Below are 20795 nucleotides of genomic sequence, written 5' to 3' on the forward strand. Positions count from 1 at the left end.
TTTATCTATCAACCCTTCAAATCAAATAACTCCTTCTGATCTGCCTGACTAAGACTTGCAAGATAACCAAAGCTTGCTTCAAACTCCAATCCTATTGGGATCGACCCTGACTGGCTCAAGTACTACTTGAACGACCCAGTGCCCTTGCTGGTACTGCTGCTATATGAAATAGTGTGGGTTTTGCGTACACGCGCACCAAGTTTTGTCGGCGTTGTCGGGGATTATTGAGTTTGGAGAAACTGCCGGATTGTCATGCTCCATAGATCAGGTAATTTTTATTTATTAATTTTTGTTTCCTTTTTCCAAAAATTTTTCAAAAATAATTTTTCTTTATTTAAATCTTCTGTCAAGTCTTTAAGTTTAGTGTTTTCCTGTTATTTTTCTTGTGTTTTTCGAAAATTGTGTCTTAGTTTTCTAAAAATTTTAACTCTGATGTTCTTTTTTTATGTTCTTCAGTTATTTGAGTCTTTAAATTTTGTTCTTGGTGTTTTTGTGAGTCTCTAAAGTGTTCTTGAGTGTTGTATGTGTTTTGATCATAAAATTTTTAAGTTTAGTATCCCTTGGGTGTTAGATCTAAAAATTTTAAATCTTGTGTCTTTTTTTTTGTGTTTTTCTCTTTCATCATAAAATTCAAAAATAAAAAATATCTTTTTTCTTATCTTTTAAGTAATTTTCAAAAATTTAAATAAAAATTCAGATTTTATTTTTAAAATTCTATCTTATCATATCTTAGTTGTCGAGTTTCCAAAGATAAAATTTTTCAAAAATAAAAATCATATATTTATCAAAATTCAAAAATATCAGCTTATCTTTTTCAAATTTCAAATTTTTAAAATTAAATCTTTTTCAAAATCAATTTTCTAATCTTATCTTTTTTGTTTCTTATCTTATCTTTTCTAACTTCTAATTTTTAAATCATATCTTTTTCAAAACGTTTTAAAAAATCTCATCTTATCTTTTTCTAATTTTAAATTTCATTTTCAAATCTTTTCTTATCTTATCTTTTATTTTCATTTTTTATTTTTATCTTTTCTTAATTAATATCTTATCTTCTCTCTCATCTTTTTCAAAACCTCCTAACTAACTTTTCTATTCTTAATTTTCAAAAATACTTCTCATATTTCTCTCTCATCTTTTTCAAAACCACCTTACTAAATCATCTCTTCCTCAAATTTTTGAAAATATTTCTCCCTCTTCTCTCTCTTATTTTTCAAAACATCCTAACTAACTTTTCTCTTCCTTAATTTTTGAAAATCATCTCTCTTCTTCTCTCTCTTCTTTTTCAAAACTACCTAAGTAACTCTCATTTCTCTTAATTTTTGAAAACTTCTTCTTCTCTTCCCTCCTCTATTTTCAAAAATTTAACAATTAAAATTCAAATCATTTTAAATTAATTAATTTAATTGTTGAAAATAAATAATAAATAAAATAAAAACAAAAATATTTTTATTTTTATTTACTTTTTCTATTTATACTTCTTCTCTTCTTACCTCTGTTCATTCAACTCTACTTTTTTCAACTGTTTACCTACAATTCTTTATCTTCTTTCCTTTCTTCTTCACATCTCACTTGAAGCTTCTTGCCGATTGGCACAGAAAGCTTTCTTGTGATTTCCTTTCTTTATTTACTCTTATCTGCTATATCCAAGGTATTCTTTTTCTTTTACTTATTTTGTTTCTTTTCTTTCTTCTTCTTCCTTCTTCTACTCTGACTCTAAGGATGAGCTTCTTGTCTATTGGAAGTCTCTTTCTTTTCTTTCTTTTTCTTGTCTTCTTGTTTATGACCAGGAACAGGGATAAAGAACCCCTTCTAACTCCTGATCCTGAACCTGAAAAGACTCTGAGGAGGTGTTTACAACAAGCTAAAGCACAACACTCCAGAAGAGACCTTTTAGAAAGTTTTGAACAAGAATTGGAGGATATGGCTGAACCACAAGAGGAGCTTAGAAAGGTCCTTGGTGACTTCTCTATGCCTACCTTTGACTTTTATGGCAGAAGCATTGTTGTACCTAACAATTTTGAGCTTAAGCCTCAGGTAGTCTCTCTTCTGCAGCAGAACTGTAAATTTCATGGACTTTTACTGGAAGATCCACATCAGTTCTTAGTAGAATTTTTACAGATCTGTAATACTGTAAAGAGTAATGGAGTTAATCCTGGAGTCTATAAGCTTATGCTCTTTCCCTTTGCCTTAAGAGACAGAGCTATGTTCTGGTTGGATGCCCAACCTAGAGAGAGTCTTGACTCTTGGAAAAAACTAGTTAATGCTTTTCTTGCTAAATTCTTTCCTCCTCAAAAGATGAGCAAGATTAGAGTGGAAGTTCGAACCTTTAGACAAAGAGAAGGTGAATCCTTCTATGAAGCTTGGGAAAGATGCAAGCAACTGATCAGGAGATGTCCTCCTGACATGCTCTCAGAGTGGTCCATCATAGGGGTGTTCTATGATGGTCTATCTGAGATGTCCAAGATTTCATTGGACAGCCCTATAAGTGGATCTCTTCACTTGAAGAAAACACCTGCAGAAGCAAGAGAGCTCATTAAGATGGTTTCAAACAACCAATTCATGTACACCTCTGAGAGGAATCCTATAAACCATAAAATCTCTCAGAAGAAAGAAGTTCATAAAGTTAAAACTCTGAATGCCATCATGGCTTAGAATAAGATCTTGACCCAATGATGACATGTCATGATGTCATGTTTTTCTATGCTTTTTCATACAAGAAATTGATAATTAGTGCTTAAATATTAAATGCTTTTGTGCTTAAATGGTATATTTCTTTGATCTTTTGATTTTATAAATTTTGTAGAAAATAATTAGAAAAAGAAGCAATAAAAGCATTAAAAGAATAATCACACCCCCAAGGTGGCAAAAGAGTGGAAACAGACTCAAGGAGGAGCAAAGAGGATTTGCAACCCTGACCTCTTTACACTCCAGCAAGAATAACTCGAGCCACAAAACTCCAAATGAGGTGATTTTAGTGGAATTGGAAAGTAGGAATCTAGAGTTTTCCAATCATATATGGCACTACATGGTGGAGAATAAATCTGAGGGAGAAACCTTACACTGAAAGTGCAAAGATGAACATAGTATCAACCTGCAGTAAGACTAGCTGACCTCTTCAACTTCCAAGGAAGATAACTTGAGCTGTAGAGCTTTAAATAATGCGCTCTCAAATGCATTGGAAAGTAGACATCCAAAGCTTTCCAACAATGTATAATAGTATGGAGTGAACATTAAGTTTGGGCCTCAGAAGCTGGTGCTAACTTTGGCCTCCAAATAGCGCAACCATGCCTTCTACAAAGGACTATAACTTAAGCTCCAGATGTCCAATTGATGCGCTTTTAGTTGCGTTGGAATGCTGACATTCAGAGCTTTCCAATGATATATCGGAATCTATATTTGGCATGAAATTGAAGCACAAGTGATAGGCATCTTTAAGGCCCCAAGAAAACACATTTGGAGTAGCATTCACTTCCAAACTGAGCTCCATGCTCACTAAGTTAACTTTTTCATTTTTTTTTTCTCAAGTTGGGAGGCCATCCATACCACTAAGCAGTGCTCACTAACATAACTTAGTGCTCACTAAAGGAGCACCAAATGAGGAAATAGGCACCAAAGGAGCAGCGCTCAGAATTAGAGCGTAGCGCTCACTCAGAGAGCACCTAAGGAAGAAAGGCACGCACCAATTGGCGCACCAAAGGGAGTGAATGTAGCACTCACTTTGTGCACTGAGCACTCCACTGGAAGGAGCAACCAAGCAAATCTGGATCCACTTCTTCAAGACTAAACCAACAAAAGTCCCAAAGCAAGCAAAGCCTATTGACTTGACGCAAAGGCACTAGAAAAAGCTAGATTAGGAATTTCATTTGAATTGTAATTTGTTTTCAATTTCAATTTCATTTTAATTTTGTAAAGCCTATATAAAGGCATAAGTTCATTTCATTAAGGAGAACTATTAGGCTCTAATAAAGAGCAGTAGGAGTAGGAGTAGAATAGAAGGCTCTCTTGAAACATTTTTATTTTTCTGCACTTTTACATCTCAGTGGTGAATTCAATTTGGCTTATGCAATTTTAGTTTCTGATAATTCTCTTCTGCAAACATTCCTTTCTGCAATTCTACAATTCAATTTACAATGAGCTTGATTTTAATCTTCTGTTCTCATTGCTTTCTTTTCCCATTGCTTTCAATTTACATTCATGCAATTTAAATCTTCTGAAATCATTTTGAGTTTGATTTACTGATTTATTTAATTTCTGAGCATCTAATTCCCTTTACATTTGCTGCAATTTACATTTCTTACTCTTTAAGTTTTGCTAATTTACCTTCTGCACCTTATACCTGATGATTGAATTTTTGACGGTTTAGAATTTCACTAATGAAATCTCGTTGTAAAGTATAGCCTCCAAACCAAAAATAATCCTTTCATACAAAATTTTTTTTGTCACAATTAACAAACCCCTAAAATCTATAAACCGAAGTATTGGAACCTCGGGTCGTCTCTCAAAGGAATCGCAGGGTAGTGTTCTTGTTATTTGTTATAGATTGTATATTTTGGGGTTTTGGAGTAAGAAACAAGCAAAGTAAATGACAACGGAATTCAAATGATAAAACGGTCTTGGCAAGGATTGGTGATTAAGGATCTCTATCCTTATTACTAACCACAACATGATAATTGCAAGGATCAATCTCACTAAGTCATCCTCTAACTAATAGTAAACGAAAGTCAAGTGAGCTATATCAATCCAAATCCATAAGTCCTAGCTTTCCACTAATTGAATTAGTGAGAACTAGAGTTAATGGCTATCAGTCATCAATCACTTGGACATTAGTAACTCAAGAACTCCTAAATTACCTTCCCAAGCAAAGAATATAAAATTCTACCCTAACATCCTTCCAAGCATTTCATCAAACACTTGGAAGGCACAAAAGAAAATCATAGTAAAATCACAACAAGAATAGAATCTAACAACAATCAAATGCAAATAATCAACAATAACAATCAAGGAAATCACAATTATCATGAATTACCTCAAATTGCATTAAAAGGAAATAAAAGAACAAAGGTAGATCTATAAAAAAGTATGAGAATTACAAGAATAGAAACATAAAACTAGATGGAGGAAGAGTAGAGGAGCAAGAATTGATAAAGAAAAAGTAAATCAAACCATGAATTAAACCTGGATCTAAGGATGAATTAAACCTAATCCTAATCCTAATTCTAGAGAGAAGTGAGAGCTTCTCTCTCTAAAAACTAAACTAAAACTAGATCTAATGTATAATGAATGATCAAGATGAATGAATGATGCCCTCCCCTTCAATCCTTGGTTCCTTTTATCTATTTCTGCCAAAAAACTCAGCTCCAAATAAGGTCAGAAACCCTCCAAAATCGCCAGGCACGAGTTTTACTAAAAGAGTCACGTGCGGCCTTGGGTGCGTATGCGCACAGTGCACGTGCGCGTCCATGGGGATTTTCTCAATCTGCGCGGAAGCAGATAGTGCGCACGCGCGCCCATGGCATTTTCCAAATCTTTGGCTTTTCATGGTTTCTCCTCTTTGCATGCTTTCCGCTTCACTCCTTTGATCCATTCCTAGCCCAATTCAATCTGAAATCACTAACAAACACATCAAGGCATCTAATGGAATCAAAGAGAGATTTAAATCATCAATATAAAGGTCTAAAAAACATGTTTTTACATCTAAGCACAAATAAGGAGAAAATCACAAAATCATGCTATTTTATTGAATAAATGTGAGGAAAGGTTATCAAAATGCTCTAAATTCATCACAATTCATCACTGTTAGCTTGACTAAACTAATCACCTCACTAAAGTTGCTTGATCCATCAATCCCTGTGGGATCGACCTCACTCTTGTGAGTTATTACTACTTGATGCGACCCGGTACACTTTCCGGTGAGTTTGTGTGGAATCGCTTTTCCCTCATCAAGTTTTTGGCACCGTTGCCGGGGATCGATATAGATCGACAATGATTAAGTGGGTGAAAAGTCTAGATTAAGCATTTTTTGTTTTTGTTCTTTTAATTTTCTATTTTAGGCTGATGCCAAGGTGTTTGAGTTATTGCCTCACCAAGACATTCTCACTTGTGACATGAATTTATATTTTTATTGGTGATGTATTTTATAAAATTCAAATGGAGTTCAACTCATCTTTTGATCAAACAAGTTTTATGGGATATTACCCACCATCACCAATTGACTATTCTAGTGGTGGCTGGGAATATCACCAAGAAATCATAGATTCTAAGCACTCCAATCAATGGAGATATGCTTCAGAGTCACAAGATGAGCAAGAGAATCATATGGTATATTGCCCACTACCACAAATTGATTCAAGTCGTTATTTTAATGGTGGCTGGGAATATCATTAAGAATCAACAGATTCTGAGCAATCCAACCAATGGGGACATGCTAATCAAGACAATTCCATGGAATACTACCCAACACCATAAAATAATTCATGTTATTATGGTAATGGTAGATGGGAGTATCAACAAGGAATAAACAAGTATGAACACCTTCCAAAGCCACAAGATGATTCATACTACTATAACAACTACTCAAATTGTGACTAGGATGGTCAAAATCAAAGAGATCTTGATGATCCATACTTTGTTCATCAAGAGACATCATCACTGGAGTGTGCTTTTGATAAATTCATGCAAGATTGTCCCCCAACGCCATAAAATGATCCATATTGTGATGAATTCTACAATGATTCACATTGTGGATGGGAGGATCAAAACCATAAAGCATTTAACAGTTCATACTCCACTTATCAAGAGCCATCATCACTTGAGCAAGCCTTCAATTCATTTATGCAAACTTGTCCAACCTCACCTCCCAGTTCCTGATTTGAAAATTCTTTATTACTTAATTATGCCTCAAAATAAAGTCTCCCCTAAGATCTATACAACTTATTCCACCAACCACAAAACTTATTCCACAATTCACAAGCTTCATTCCATACCACTCAAATCACCCTTACCACAACACATCCATATCCACAAAATTTCTCACAACCTTCAACTTTTGAGCTAGTAGCTGAGGATCCCCTTCAAAAGTCTAGAGAATTATTGAAAAGGCAAGAACAATCTTGGAGAGAACAAGAAATTCTCTGCAAAAAAATGGATGAGCACTTGGAGAAAACAAGGAAACACTCAGAACTACTAAGCAATGAAGATGAAAACCAATTGATGGATGTGAAGAAGGAAGTGGAAGAGCAAGAAGAAGAAGCACCTGTGTCAAGCAAACTTTCAATGAAGAATGAGGTGGTGGAGGTATTTGAACCTGAAACTGCACTTGAGATGACAAGGGAACATGAAAACTCACAACCCTCACAAACTTCCATGAACCAAAGATTCTCAACACTTGAATCTATAATTGAAAGATATGAAGAGGAGATGAAGAAATCTTGGGAAGAACAATAGACCTCCTCTATGAAAGTACTATTAAATCAAATGTTGAGTGTAAAAGAGGAAGTAGAAAAATAAGAAAGTGAGGAAGACAATCAAGGAAGTCCAAACTCAAGTGAAGCAGAGAATTACATAGATGAAGGGCTCATTGAACCACCAATGCATGAAGCTCTTGACGAAGATAATGCTCCAACCAACACACAACCACCAAGTCTTGATATCCAAGAAGTGAAGGCAACTAACAAGAGCATTGAGACGAGGACTGTGACCAAGATACCAAGGACAACATTCAAGAAAAGGTCAACTGTGGACAATTCTACGCTTGATCCAGCAAGCAAGTTCAATCCAGCAAATAACAAAAGGAAGCTTGCTGAGGAGAGAACAAAACAGGGGACAATAGCTGAATCTTCTCCCCCTTTGTGGTCATTCCTGTTAACAAACTGGAAGAAGAGAAAGAAAGTGAAGAACAACATGCCAAGCTAATGACATTAAAAAAGAGCTTGTTGGGAGGCAACCCAACCTTAGGTAACATTTCATTCCTTTGCTTTGTTTATTTTCTCTGTCTGCTTTGTTTAAATTTTAATAAATTGGCATATGGTTACATTCTAAGTTTGGTGTTGCCTTGCAACAATTTGTTTTCAATCCCTCTGGATGATTGCATCAATTCTACATGGAAGTGTCACACTAAGTTTCTAAGTTTGGTGTGCCACTTAATTTTCTGTGCAAATAAATCAGCAATACCACTTGTCTGCATAATCATAATGCCTCTGCAGTGTTATTTTTCTTTTGGTTTGACATTTTTCCATTCTACTTGCTTTAGTTATTTCTCCATTTTTAATGCTTTCATTTAGTTTGCTACTTAACTGTTTTTGTTAATACCTCACTAAGAAATCCTTATTCATGATAGATTCTTCACTTGGTGATTGTATTTAACATATAACAGTCTCAAATAAATGGACATGTGATTGCATTATAAGTTTGGTATTGCTACGCAATAAAACTTATTTCTAATCTTTATTGGATACTTGCATCAATTCCAAGTGAAAGTGTCACACTAAGTTTGGTGTGCCACTTATCTTTTATGCAATGTATCATGCACACCCTCCTTATTTTTGCAATCACAATGTCTCTGTTTCCTGTGCCTTTACTGTTATTTTGCTTGCTTAAACACATGTACAACTAACATTTTTATTATGTAAGACATTCATGATCTATTTTAGACCCCATCACCATTTTTTTAATTGTTTCTTGAGGATGAGCAAGCATTCTAAGTTTGGCATGGAGAGGAGAAGAATAAGAGGAAAATGACAACAACAATGAAGATGAACTACAAGTTGGTAACGTTCCTTTTTCTCCCTACTTATTCCCAGCACTATAAGTTGCATGATTGTCTTTATCTTCTCCGTATGCATGTGTGTATGAATAAGCATAGCCTGAATTTTGATTTGTAACATCTTGCCGTGACATTATAATTACCATCTTGAATTGTGTGAGTTCAAAAGCATAAAGTATCATGATCATAAACAAACAAGGTCATTAAAGAAGAATTTAGCATGTGCATACAAGTATTGGAAGGCTAGTATGATTAATTATTGCTCAATTGCATTAGATTTTATTTAATTGAAGTTTTCATCTAGGACATTTTATGAAATCTTTGGAAATCATGAAAACCTTGAAGAAGCAATTGTAAATTAAGGCAAGAAAAGCAAAAGGGAAAGAATGAGAAAGCTGAAGGCTCTGAGTACCAATGACAATTTCATTGTTAAGTACTTGTGGTGTTTATGTATCAAGCAAAAAGCTTGAAAACAAAACACTTAGAGTTAAGGCTAGGCTCAAGTGCAAAAGTACTCCCTCAAAGCTCAAGGCTCTAAGAATCAATGATTAGAGAGAGTAAAGAAAAGAAACAAATGAGTTTAAAGAAGTCCTCTAATTCAATGCTTGTGGTGCTTATGTATCAAGTGGTAATACTTGAAAATAAAGCATTTAGAATCGTAGCTTTATTATCAACTCATGGGGCAAAGCACCCAAAAGGAGAAGCTAATAAAAAAATGTAAAAGCTTGTTTCGAAGAAGAAATATAAGGAAAAGATTTCATAAATTGAGTTAGATAGAAGCATCAATCATTTACCTTTCTTTTGTGATTGTGGCATGCATATAAAACTAGCCAACCATGAACATTGATTTGCTATTCTTTTTACCATGGATTATCAATCTGTATTGCATGATTCTTTTCTTGCTTGGGGACAAGCAAGGTTTAAGTTTGGTGTTGTGATGACATGTCATCATGTCATATTTTTCTATACTTTTTCATACAAGAAATTGATGATTAGTGCTTAAATATTGAATGCTTTTGTGCTTAAATGGTATATTTCTTTGATTTTTTGATTTTATAAATTTTGTAGGAAATAAGTAGAAAAAAAGCAATAAAATCACTTAAAGAAGAATCACACCCCCAAGGTGGCAAAAGAGTGGAAACAGACTCAAGGAGGAGGAAAGAGGATTTTCAACCTTGACCTTTTTACACTCCAACAAGAATAACTCGAGCCACAAAACTTTAATGAGGTGATTTTAGTGGCATTGGAAAGTTGGAATCTAGAGCTTTCCAAGCATATATGGCACTACATGGTGGACACTAAATATGAGGAAGAAAACTTACTGGTGGACGAAATTGTGATAAAAGAGTTTCAGGCACTGTTAGAGAAGTTCACAACTCCGTTCAACTAACCAGCAAGTGTACTGGGTCGTCCAAGTAATAAACCTTACGTGAGTAAGGGTCGATCCCACAGAGATTGTTGGTATGAAGCAAGCTATGGTCACCTTGTAAATCTCAGTTAGGCAGATTAAATTGGTTTATGGGTTTTCGAAAATAGAAATAAGAAAATAAATAATAAAAGGGATAGAATACTCATGCAGATTCATTGGTGGGAATTTCAGATAAGCGAATGGAGATACTGTATGGCTCAAGGACACCTGCTCTCCCACTGCTTCAACTCAATCCTTCTTACTCCTTTCCATGGCAAGCTGTGTATAGGGGTTCACCATCAGCGGTGGCTACTTTCAATCCTCTCGGGAAAATGATCCTATGCGGCTGTCACTCGCACGGCTAATCGTCTGGAGGCATCACCCATGGTTGATGGCTACATCCCATCCTCGCAGTGAAAACTACGCTCACGCACTCTGTCACAGCACGGCTAATCACTGGTTGGTTCCTGCGCCTACTGGAATAGAATCCCTTGATTCTTTTGCGTCTGTCACTAACGCCCAGCACTTGCAAGTTTGAAGTACGTTACAGTCATTCATTACCGGAATCCTACTCGGAATACCACAGACAAGGTTAGACTTTCCGGATTCCCAGGATCCTACTCGGAATACCACAGACAAGGTGAGACTTTCCGGATCCTCATAAATGCCGCCATCTATCTAGCTTATACCACGAAGATTCTGTTGGGGAATCTAAGAGATACACATTCAAGCTCGGTTGCATGTAGAACGGAAGTGGTTGTCAATCACGTGCGTTCATAAGTGAGAATGATAATGATCGTCACTTTCATCATTACACTCATCATGTTCTTGGGTACGAATGAATATCTTGGAATAAGAATAAGAGAGATTTGAATAAAAGGAAATAGAATTGCAATAATACTTGAGGTACAGCAGAGCTCCACACCCTTAATCTGTGGTGTGCAGAAACTCCACCGTTGAAAATACATAAGTAAAAGGTTCAGGCATGGCCGAATGGCCAGCCCTCTCCATGATCAAGTGACCGAATGATTAAAGACTTAAAGTGGTCAAAAGATGTCTAATACAATAGATAAATGTCCTATATATACTAGACTAGCTTCTAGGGTTTACATGAGTAAGTAATTGATGCATAAATCCACTTCCGGGGCCCACTTGGTGTATGCTTGGGCTGAGCTTGATCAATCCACGAGCTAAGGCTTCTCTTGGAGTTGAACTTCGAGTTATGACGTGTTTTGGGCGTTCAACTCCGGATCATGACGTTTTTCTGGCGTTTAACTCCAGACAGCAGCATGAACTTGGCGTTCAACGCCAAGTTACGTCGTCAATCTTCGAATAAAGCATGGACTATTATATATTGCTGGAAAGCTCTGGATGTCTACTTTCCAACACCGTTGAGAGCGCGCCAATTGGAGTTCTGTAGCTCCAGAAAATCCATTTCGAGTGCAGGGAGGTCAGATTCCAACAGCATCAGCAGTCCTTTTGTCAGCCTTCTTCAGAGTTTTGCTCAAATCCCTCAATTTCAGTCAGAATTTACCTGAAATCACAGAAAAACACACAAACTCATAGTAAAGTCCAGAAATGTGAATTTAACATAAAAACTAATGAAAACATCCCTAAAAGTAGCTCAAACTTACTAAAAACTATATAAAAACAATACCAAAAGGCGTATAAATTATCCGCTCATCACTTACCCCGAAAGTGCAAAGATAAACATTGTATCAACCTGCAGTAAGGCCAGCTGACCTCTTCACCTTCCAAGGAGGATAACATGAGCCGTAGAGCTTTAAATGGTGTGCTCTTAAATGCATTGAAAACTAAACATCCAGAGCTTTCCAGCTATATATAATAGTATTGGGGTGAACATTACGTTTGGGACTCAGAAGCTGGTGCTAACATTGGCCTCCAAACAGCACTCACTAAGTGAACGTAGCGCTCACTAAAAGAGCGCCAGCGGCCTCCAAACAACGCGACCATGCCTTCTTCAAAGGACCATAACTTGAGCTACAAATGTCCAATTGATGCGCTTCTAGTTGCGTTGGAAAGCTGACATTCAGAGCTTTCCAACGATATATCACAATCTATATTTGGCATGAAATTGAAACATAAGTGATAGGCATCTTTAAGGCCCAAAAAATACATTTAGAGTAGCGTTCACTTCCAAACTGAGCGCCACGCTCACTAAGTTAACTTTTTGTTTTTTTTTCAAGTTGGGAGGCCATTCGTACCACTAAGCAGCACTCACTAACATAACGTAGCGCTCACTAATGGAGCGCCAAATGAGGAAATAGGCACCAAAGGAGCAGCACCCAGAATTAGAGCATAGCGCTCACTCAGAGAGCGCTTAGGGAAGAAAGGCACGCACTAATTGGCTCACCAAAGGGAGTGAACATAGCGCTCACTTTGTGCACTGAGCGCTCCACCGGAAGGAGCAACCAAGCAAATCCGGATCCACCTCTTCAAGGCCAAACCAACAAAAGCCCCAAAACAAGCAAAGCCCATTGACATGAATCAAAGGTTCAAGAAAAAGCTAGATTAGGAATTTCATTTTAATTGTAATTTGTTTTCAATTTCAATTTTATTTTCATTTGTTAAAGCCTATATAAAGGCATCGGTTCATTTCATTAAGGAGAACTGTTAGGCTCTAATAGAGAGCATTAGGAGTAGGATTAGAATAGAAGGCTCTCTTGAAATATTTTTATTTTTCTGCACTTTTACATCTCAGTGGTGAATTCAATTTGGCTTATGCAATTTCAGTTTCTGATAATTTTCTTCTGCAAACTTTCCTTTCTGTAATTCTATAATTCAATTTACAGTGAGCTTGATTTTAATCTTCTGTTCTCATCGCTTTCTGTTCCCATTGCTTTCAAATTACTTTCATGAAATTTAAATCTTTTGCAATTGTTCTGAGTTTAGTTTACTGCTTCATTTAATTTCCCAGTACCCAATTCCATTTACATTTGCTACAAATTACGTTTCTTATGCTTTAAGTTTTGCTAATTTACCTTCTGCTCTTTATACCCTTTGCAATTTACTTTTTGCTGATTCAATTTCATCCAATTCATCACTGTTAGCTTGACTAAACTAATCACCTCACTAAAGTTGCTTGATCCATCAATCCCTGTAGGATCGACCTCACTCTTGTGAGTTATTACTACTTGATGTGACCTGGTACACTTATCGATGAGTTTGTGTGGAATCGCTTTTCCCTCATCACCCAACAGGTCAACACGATATCTCAATATCTCACCTGGATGCAAACTGTAGCTGGCAGTAATCAGGAAGCTTCTCTTGAAGAAGAAGCTTATGATCCTGATCAACCCACCATGGAGGAGGTGAATTACATGGGAGAACCCTATGAAAATACTTACAACCCTTCATGGAGGAATCATCCTAACCTCTTATAGAAGGATCAACAAAATCCTCAGCAATGTTTCAATCAAGGTGGTAGGAACCAAAATTGGTTCCACAATAGACCACCATTCCCATCTTCTCAAGGGAACATGGAAACCTCTAATTAGAGCCTTTCTGACTTAGCCATTATGGTTTCCAGCCTCACTAAGACCACCCATAGTTTTATTAAAAAAACAAGGTCCTCCAATAGAAATTTAGAGATACAGGTTAGTCAACTAAGCAAAAGGATCCCTGAGGTTCCTCCTGACACGTTTCCCAGTAATACAGAGTTAATCCTAGAGAAGAGTGCAAGGTCATAACCATGGCGGTTGAGGTCGAATTGGAGGAGAATGGGAAGGCGTTGAATGCCAGTGAAGAAGCCTTTACTGGGCATTCAACGCCCACAATGGCAGTAAGCCTGGCGTTAAACACCAGTGAGGAACCCCTCACTAGGCATTTAACACCCATCCTGGCAAAAAAGCTGGCGTTCAACGCCCAACTAGGCATCCATTCTGGCACTAAACGCTAGTGAGAAAACCTCTCACTGGGCGTTTAATGCCCACCAGCCCAGGGAAGCTGACGTTGAACGCTAGCAAGGACATCCCTGCTTGGCGTTCAACGCCCAGAATACTAGAGGGACTGGTGTTTAACGCCAGTCAGGGTAAAGAGCAAGGGCATTCAATGCCCAATAAGCTAACAGAGCTGGCAGTAAATGCCAATCAAAGCACACCCTTTGAGTGCTTGAATCCCACTAAAGAACCCTCTACCCCAAAACCAAAGGAAACCATAAAGGCAATTGAGGTTCCTTTGAATGCATTTCTATAGTGCATAAGTTCTGATGACTACTCATCCTCAAGTGAGGTTGAAGACACTAGGAAAGAGCAAGTTGCTCAATACCTAGGAGCTCTTATAAGGCTAAATGCCAAACTAATTGGTACAAAGCCTCTGAAGGAAGAACCTCCACTGCTCACCAAAGAACTCCATGCTTTGGTTCAGCAAGAGCTACCTCAGAAGCTTCTAGACCCTGGACACTTTCTGATTCCTTGCACCATAGGCACTACAGCCTTTGAAAAGGCTCTGGTGTGACCTAAGTTCAAGCATTAACCTCATGCCACCCTCTATAATGGAGAAGCTGGCATACTTGAGGTACAACCTGTACACATTTCATTAGAGACGGAAGACAAGACCATGAAGAAGTCATATGGCTTAGTAGAGGATGGCTTGGTTAAAGTTGAAAACCACTACCTCCTTGCAAACTTTACTGTCTTGGACATTGGAGAGGATGAGGATGATTGTGTCATCCTTGGAAGACCCTTCTTAGCTACTACAAAAGCCTTGATTAATGTAGCTAAGGGAGAAATGGTTTTCCAATTAGGAGTGTACTATATCTTATTCAAGATGTCCAATCCTAATTTTCCCTCTGATAAGAAAGAGATAACTGTGTAACACCTGGTGTGCCAACCCTCTCTTTCTGTGCAGAGCTCTACAGAGCCCCTAGACATTAATTCTAAGTTTAGTGTTGGGCAACCCTCAACAAGCTCTAAGAACAGAGGTACTAAAAAGAAAGTACCTAAAGGCTGGAAGGACAAGAAAGTCCCAACTGAAGGCCTCTCACCTGGCATGAGAGTTGTCTTCACTAAGAAGCCAGCCTTACCATACAGTGAGCCGTGTCCTATCTCTAGAGCATGTAGAGCTCATTCATGAGAAGACAGGAAGAAAATTCACTGACAAGGGTGAGAATCTGAGCCCATACTCACCTCCGTAAGGAACTAAAGGTCAAGCTAGTGACTCTAAAAGAATGCTTGTTGGGAGGCAACCCAACTTTATCAACCATTTATTTTCATTTTGTTTTTCATTTCAATTGTCAGAGTCATGATCATATGCATAAGCCAAGAGACAAAATTCACAACAGTGAAAACAGAACACTCCAGAAATAGTGTTAAAGTTGAACGCCAGTGAGGAAGCTCTCACTAGGCATTCAACACCCCAAGAGGGGAGCATTGCTGGCGTTGAACGCCAGCCAGTGAGCAGCCCCTAGGCGTTCAAATGCCAGCACAGAGAAGTAGGGAATTTGGAAATCCCTAGCCTATCAGGACCAAGAGGTCCCATAGAAGCTCCACCTACCCCACTTTTTTCTTCACCATTGATCATATTTGCTCGAGGATGAGCAAAACTCTTAAGTTTGATGTTGCAAAAAGCTTTGCTTTGTGACTTCTACCTTTCTCAAGTATAGAAGAAGAGGATGGAGCAAACTAGAGAGCATGCACATGAACCTGTGCAGCCGCCTCAACAAAGACAAAGGAGTGACATTCTAGAGATCAAGCACTACATGGGATCCTCAAGGAGGAGCACTAGCTACCATCAATCAGGTGGATTCATTCTCTTTTACCTCCTTTCCTATTTTATTTTTCTGTTTTCTGTCTATTTTTTATCTGTTCTCTTGTTCTAGTTGCATGATCATTTGCATCGATGTCTTTAAGTTGTAAAATGTTCCATATATCTCTCACCTTTCTTAAATGAAAAATTTTTATTTGAAAAGAACTGAGAGATGCATGAATTTTAAGTTTAAAATAAGATTAGTTTATTAATTAGTTTGATGTGGTGTCATTTGCTTTTGTTTTCTGAATGTATGACTAAATAGTGCATATTTGAAGTTGAAATTTATGAATGTTGGCTCTTGAACGAATAAGAAAAAAGGAAAACCATTATTGTTGATATGAAAAATCTAAAAATTAATTCTTGAAGCAAGAAAAAGCAGCAAAAAGAAAAAGAAAAGGTTGCATGTGAAAAAAAAGTGGCAAAAAAATAAAAAGAAAGAAAAAAAATAAAAGCAAGCAGAAAAAGCCAGTAACCCTTTAAACCAAAAATCAAGGGTAAAAGGGCCCAAGGCTTTGAGCATCAGTGGTTAGGAGGGCCCAAAGGAATAAAATCCTGGCCTAAGCGGCTAAACCAAGCTGTCCCTAACCATGTGCATGTAGCGTGAAGGTGTCAAGTGAAAAACTTGAGAGTGAGCAGTTAAAGTCGTGGTCCAAAGCAAAAAGAGTGTGCTTAAGAACTCTGGACACCTCTATCTGGGGACTCTAGCAAAGTTGAGTCACAATCTGAAAAGGTTCACCCAGTTAAAGTGTCTGTGGCATGAATTTATCCGGTGGTTATAGTGGAAAATAGAGTGTTTAGGGTCACGGCCAAGACTCTAAAAGCTGTGTTCAAGAATAAAAATAAGCTTAACTAGGAGAGTCAATGATATCATCTGGACTATATGTTCCTAAAGATGCTAACATCTCTGAGTTTCAATGGATAGTGAGATGCCAAAACTATTTAGAAGTAAAAAGCTACTAAGTCCTGCTCATCTGATTTTAACTAAGCATCATTTGAAACTTAGAAATTTATTGTATCTTATTTTTCTTTTTTATCCTACTATGTTTTTAGTTTCTGGGGGACAGGCAACGGTTTAATTTTGGTGTTGTGATGAGGGGATATTTTATACGCTTCTTGACATTATTTTCATATAGTTTTTAGTAGTTTTTGTTTAGTTTTTATTAAGTCTTTATAGGTTTTAGTGTTAAATTCACATTTTTGGATTCTAACATGAGTTTTTGTGTTTTTGTACAATTTCAGGTATTTTTTGGCTGAAATTGAGGAGTTGGAAGAGAAGTATGATTTAGAGACAGAGAAAACACTGCAGATGGTATCCAGATATGAACTTCCTACATTAGGAAGAGCTTTTTCTAGAACTATTGAAGTCTAAATGGAGCGCTCTTAACGGCCCTAGAAAGCTGACTTCCAGAGCTTTCCAACAATTTATAATAGTCTATACTTTGCTTTGGATTAGAAAGCCCAAAATTAGCGTCTAACATTAGTTTCCTTCCCCCTTCCAGGCATCCAGCGCCCAAAGAGCAGAGACCAATGTATAAATGCCCATAAAGGACCTTTGGCAGGTGTTCCATGCCCCAAAGACCTCATAGCACGTGGATCTCATCAAAATTCAGCCCAAACACTAACCAAGTGGGCCCTAGAAGTGGATTTTAGCACTAAATAGACTGTTATACCCTTACTAGTCATTTGTTTAGTATTTAAAGGGATTTTATTTATGTAATTCAGACACTCTTCGATTCAAGAGAGCATCATACACGTTTACTTTGTGTTTTTACTTTTAGTATTAGGTTTTATGCCTCTTAGGTTGAGGGGAGGAGCCCTGCTGAATCCTATGAATTAATAAAAGTACTACTGTTTCTCTTCAATCCGTGTTTGATTAATTCTAAGATGTATATTCGTACTTCATCGTGGTGAATAGGATGATCTAACCAATTATCCCTGTTCATCACATTAAGACAAACGTGCCTGGCAAATACCCGCGTCTACTTGGGTCAGAATGCGTCTTTCACCGGACAAGGACGACCAACAGCTTGAATATACATCTCTCAGACAGCTAATTCACGACTTTTTTGGGAACTTCTCGAGACATCAGTTCAGCCAATTTTTGGGGTGATTAGAGTCTCTGTGGTAGAGGCTAGAACCCAAAGATGCAGCATTCTCTGATCGGGAAGATCTGACCTTGTCTGTGGCATTTTGAGTAGGATCATAAAAGAGAATGGACTGTACGCACTTCACCCTCAAGTGGAGATGGATCCACACTAAACCTGGGGTTCAGATCCAGAGGAGTATTGGTTGCTCAAACCAATGTCAATCACATACAGCCTGCTATTGAAGAAATCACTCACAAGCAAAGAGAATGGACTGTTGGCGCTTCACCCTCAAGTGGAGATAGATCCACACTAAACCTGGGGTTCAGATCCGGAGGAGTATTGGTTGCTCAAACCAGTGTCAATCACATACAGCCTGCTATTGAAGAAATCACTCACAAGCAAAGAGAGCAGAAGTACCAGAGTTAATTCAGAAAGACAAAGCAACTCAACTCTCAACTCTATCCTTAAAGTATTAGCACCCTATTATAATAATCTCACAAATATTTATCTATCAACCTTCAAATCAAATAACTCCTTCTGATCTGCCTGACTAAGACCTGCAAGATAACCATAGCTTGCTTCAAACCACAATTCTCATGGGATCGACCCTGAATCACTCAGGTATTACTTGGATGACCTAGTGCACTTGCTGGTAGTGCTGTTGTACGAAATAGTGTGGGTTTTGCGTACACGCACACCATTGATGATTGGATTTTTGACGGTTTAGAATTTCACAAATGAAATCTCGTTGAAGTATAGTCTCTAAACCAACAATAATCCTCTCATACAAAAATTTGTTTGTCACAAGTACAAACCCCTAAAATCTATAAACCGGAGTATTTAAACCTCGGGTCGTCTCTCAAAGGACTTGCAGGGTAGTGTTCTCGTTATTGGTTATGGACTTGTTTATTTTGGGGTTTTGGATGAGAAATATGAATAGTAAATGGTAAGAAAACTTTATTAACAAAATGGTCTTGGCAAGGTTTGGTTGTCAAGGGTCTTCATCATTATCACTAGCCACAAGTATGGTAGTTGCAAGGATTAATCCCACTTAGTCATCCTTAAATCAATTAACAAAGGAAAGTCAAGTGAGTTATATCAATCCTAGTCCATAAATCCTAGCTTTTCACTAATTGGATTAATGAGGGCTAGAGTTAATGGCTATCAACTATCAATCAATTGGACACTAGTGACTCAAGAAATCCTAAGTTACCTTCTCAAGCCAAGAACATAAAATTCTAGTCTAACATTCTTCCAAGCATTTAATCAAACACTTGGAAGGCACAAAAGAAAAGTATAGTAAATCACAACAAGTATGAATTCTAACTACAATTGAATACAACGAATTAACAGCAACAATTAAGGAAATCACAATTATCATGAATTACCTCAAATTGCATTATTAAAAGAAAACAAAGAGAACAAGAGTATCTCAATTACAAAACCTAGAAACAAAATAAGAGAAATTACAACAAGAGAATAGGGATAGAAAGAAAAACCAAAGTGTAGCAATCATCAATTGAAGGTAGAAGTAGAAGGAGACTTGAATTAAACCTAGAACTATGAGATCCTAATCTAACCCTAATTCCTAATCCTAATTCTAGAGAGAAGGGAGAGCTTCTCTCTCTAACTCTAACTACTTCTAAAACTAAACTATGACTAATAATCAAAAGTATATTGATTCCTCTTCAATCCTTGGCTTAAATAGCATCAGAAATGAGTTGGATTGGGCCCACAAGGCTTCTAAAATCGCTGGCCACGTGTTGCATTAAGTGGGTCATGTGCCACCATCGGTGCGTCCGTGTATCGTGCACGTGCGCGCCCTTATGCGCAATGCAACTATGGCAAATCTTATATCGTTTCGAAGCCCCGGATGTTAGCTTTCCAACCCAACTGAAACCGCATCCTTTGGACCTCTGTAGCTCAAGTTATGGTCATTTAAGTGCGAAGAGGTCGGCTTGACAGCTTTCCGGTTCTTTCATTTCTTCATGAGTTCTCCAACTTTTCATGCTTTCTTTCTTCATTCCCTTGATCTAATCTTTTCCTCCTAAACCTTAAATCACTTAACAAACATATCAAGGCATCTAATGGAATCAAGGTAAATTATATTTAGCTATTTTAAGATCTAAAAAGCATGTTTTCACTCTTGAGCACAATTAAAGGAGAATATACAAAACCATGCTATTTCATTGCATAAATGTGGGTAAAAGGTTATAAAATCCCCTAAATCAAGCATAAGATAAGCCATACAAATGGGGTTTATCAACCTCCCCACACTTAAACCAAGCATGTCCTCATGCTTAAGCCAAGAGAAAGCAAAGGGCATCAACATTTATTCAATGTAACCTATCTATATGCATCCTATCTACATAAATGCAACTAGACGCAAAATGATTCTACCTACTTGGTTAAAAATAAATCAATCCTCCAAGAGCATGTATAAACGGGTAGGGCTAAGGTCATATGACGATTCATGAATCCTACCAATTTTAGTATAAAAATGAAGTTCAAGTAGACTTGCAAAAAGAACACTCATGAAAGCCGGGAATCAAGGAGTTGAGCATCAAACCCTCACTGGAAGTGTTTGCACTCTAGTCGCTTGGTGTTTGGGGTTGATTCTCTCAATTCTCCCCTAATAATGCTTTCCAAGATTTGTTTTTCTTCTAACAATCAACAATTATTCAATGCATGCATACATGTATCATGAGGTCTTTTCTTTAGGTTGTAATGGGGCTAGGGTCAAGGTAGGGATGCATATTTGGTCCAGTGA

This window comes from Arachis hypogaea, chromosome 10 (genome assembly GCF_003086295.3).
Source record: "Arachis hypogaea cultivar Tifrunner chromosome 10, arahy.Tifrunner.gnm2.J5K5, whole genome shotgun sequence".
In the NCBI taxonomy this organism is placed as follows: domain Eukaryota; kingdom Viridiplantae; phylum Streptophyta; class Magnoliopsida; order Fabales; family Fabaceae; genus Arachis; species Arachis hypogaea.